At 39.7% G+C, this 3066-nt stretch overlaps 1 long non-coding RNA gene across 1 annotated transcript; it reads left to right on the top strand.

Moving 5' to 3' along the window:
* Window positions 1–27: 27 nt before the first annotated feature.
* On the top strand, window positions 28–2780 carry LOC107736774 (uncharacterized). Its single transcript, XR_001639731.1, has 4 exons — window positions 28–225; window positions 423–526; window positions 1996–2066; window positions 2651–2780. It is a non-coding gene; the product is annotated as an uncharacterized LOC107736774 (long non-coding RNA).
* The last annotated feature ends 286 nt before the right edge of the window (window positions 2781–3066 follow it).

The following is a 3066-nucleotide window of genomic DNA, read 5'->3' as shown; positions in this document are numbered from 1 at the left end:
TATGCTTGACCTTTGACCTCCAGCTCGGCCCCAGCCCACCAGCCGTCCCACAGTCCCTCAGGAAAACGTACAGGCACGCAGCGTGCAGTTGTCATGGGAACCCGGCAGCGACGGTTTATCGCCGGTCCGGTATTACACGGTTCAGGTCAGAGAGCTGCCTGAGAAGAACTGGACGGTTCATTCTGCGTCTGTTAGCCACGAGTCCAGCTCCTATATTGTTGACAGGTACAAAAGACATCTGCTGGGAAGTTTTGTGTGATTTGACTCGAAAGTCCTTCATGCATAAAGTCACAGTACTTCACTGCACAGATTTTCCATCAACAAGTGACGATACTTGTAACTTTATACTGGCTTTACGCAAAGCATATTCCGAGCAGCAGCCTGTGTTTTGACTTGTGTGTGATTTTTATTATTTTTTTCAGACTGAAGCCCTTCACCTCCTATCAGTTCAGAGTGAAGGCCACTAATGATATTGGAGACAGTGACTACAGCGAAGAGAGTGAAGCCATTACAACACTACAGGATGGTTAGAACATTTAACCCTTTCCTCTTCTTTCCACTTCTCTTGTACTCTTTATCAGTGTTTTATTGTGGACTGTGCATCCAGCATTTCAAATGTTCTTACCTTGTGTCCAAGACTGCCCACAACTAGTCTTTAGTAGGTCAGGCAAATGGTCTTCCAGCCTAATCAGCTGACAAGTGCCCCAAACCCCTCTAAAATCTGCAAACCAGACAAACCCGTGCAGGTTGGGAGAACCAGCTTACAGTAGGTTGCTTTAAACTGCCTTTTTCAGCAGTGTTGTCATGGCCAAGATTGAAGTCAACAACTCATATGTTCTGTAAACAGTGTGGCAAACAAAATTTGTGGGAGACGCTCAATTAAATTGAATTACTGCTTACAAACAAACACTTAGCAGCATCATTTGGTTCTTCTGGCACACTGGAAAAGAGCTTCAATAAATTAGTGCTTTATTCGATTTGAGGCTAAAAAGTCTTGTTTGTGGGGTAAAAAAAAACATTTCCAAAAGATAGATATAAATAGTTCAATATAATTTCAGTGGACTATTTCACCCAATATTTGTGTGTGCTATGTATCAGTAAGTTGTTGTTTTTTTGGACAGGAATTAATACTTTTATTTGGTGTGCATTAAACTGCATTAAAAGAAACCAAAAAAAAAAAAAAGTATCAGTACCACAAAAAATGTAAGCAACAGCTGATTTTTAACAATTATAATAAGAAATGTTTTAGCACCAAGTCAACATATTAGAATGATTTTTGAAGGGTGACATTGAAGACTAGAGTGATAATGCTAAAAATTCAGCTTTGCCAACGCAGGAATGAATTACGTTTTAAAATATATGAAAACCAATTTTGAATTGTAATAATATTTGACAATATTACTGTTTTCACTGTATTTTCTTTTTTATCAAATTAATGCAGCCTTGATGAGCAAAAATTCCTAGTCCTATATAGACAGTGTTGCAGCTCACTAGGTTTTGGAGCAGAGCCATATCCTTCTCTACATGGTCCCGCCTTCTTCTTTTCTCTGAATATATACAGCCAAATCATTCTGTATGTGATGTGCGTTTCATGAATTGACCATTATATAGCACAAAGATGCTATTCAGGCTGTATTACGAGAGCTTGACTTCACTGTCATGATAGCAGCCAAGCTCTTATTGTAAACCCAGGTGATGCTATTGTGTTCCAGCGATGATGTCATTGCTGGAGGCAGTAGAATAAGTGAGGTAATACAGTATCTCTGGTTGTTGTGAAGTAACTTTAGTGAAGTGAGACGGGCCATGCATAATGCCTGTTTAAAACCCGACAGAACAAATCAGGCTGTAAGACAGGCTTGGCATGTTTAGCAATGCAGTGTTTATGTAGCGTAAGACATTGTAGCTGATGCAGCAAAACATTCAAAGAGATGCCAGGTGCACAATTATCTTTCTGTCCCTCCCTCTCCATTGAATTGTATCTCTTGCTTTCTCCAGCTCCTGACGAATCTCCCACAATCCTAACTGTCACGCCACACACCACAACCTCTGTGCTGATATGCTGGCAGGTAAGTGGGCAAGGCTTTTCACTTATAGCACTTACATGCTTTTCCATCAGTGGTTTGTAATAACAGAGCAAGAGGGCACAGTGTGTATCTAAAACACATATTCTCAAAGTCACTCCTGAATTACCCTTTCAAAGAGGGCAGGATGTAAAAGACACAGGCCTCTGGTTCATGTCTTTATCCATTCAGGTGGACAAAAAAGGTGAGTGAACTGGTTCCTCCCCCAGAGCCAATTCATTCACGCTTTACTGTGGGGATTTTCCTGATTTGCCTATTAAACTTGAGCTTAGAATTAGCAAAAGCTTGGTTTATCCTTGCATTTATCCAGAGTATAAAGATGTCTTCCCTCCGGCTATTAGCAACGTACATGTTTACACAACCTCCAATTACATGTACTCAACACAACATGACTCAATGCTAGACACAAATCAAATGGCAAAAGCTTAAAGGGGGCGGGACTGTCTTTTTTCTGACAAGTAGCAGAAGGAGCAATTTTGTTTGCTGACACAGATATTCCGCACTTCACCTTTAATGACACTGTTGATTATGTGTGGTGACATTCGCTCAGCATGTCCTGTCGTCCTTAGCCCCCTCCTGAGGAGAAGATTAACGGGATCCTACTGGGCTTCCGAATCCGATATCGGGAGTTACTTTACGATCGACTCCGAAGTTTCAGCGCTCATGCTATCAGCAGCCCTTCAACCAGCTGGGCAGAACTCACATGTAAGCATAAGACATAAAGTATCACTAGTGACATGTCTCTCGATGTGTGCCCTAAGCGAGACATGACCCATAATTGATTCATAGCCCAAATCATACATATGTTTAAAAAAAAATGTAATAAACTATTAATATATAGATTAATGTTAATAATAATCAAATTTAAGAATAAAATATTAATACAAAAATAATTAATGGCCTTCATTTTATTAAATCAAGCTTCATTTTATACTCAGTATGAACTATTTAAAAATATTTAAGTTCATTTATAACTCATTCTTTT

This window comes from Sinocyclocheilus rhinocerous, unplaced genomic scaffold (assembly GCF_001515625.1).
Source record: "Sinocyclocheilus rhinocerous isolate Xijiao unplaced genomic scaffold, SAMN03320098_v1.1 C36976303, whole genome shotgun sequence".
Lineage (NCBI taxonomy): Eukaryota > Metazoa > Chordata > Actinopteri > Cypriniformes > Cyprinidae > Sinocyclocheilus > Sinocyclocheilus rhinocerous.
The sequence above is the reverse complement of the archived record's forward strand: the minus strand, read 5'-3'. Positions and strand labels throughout refer to the sequence as shown.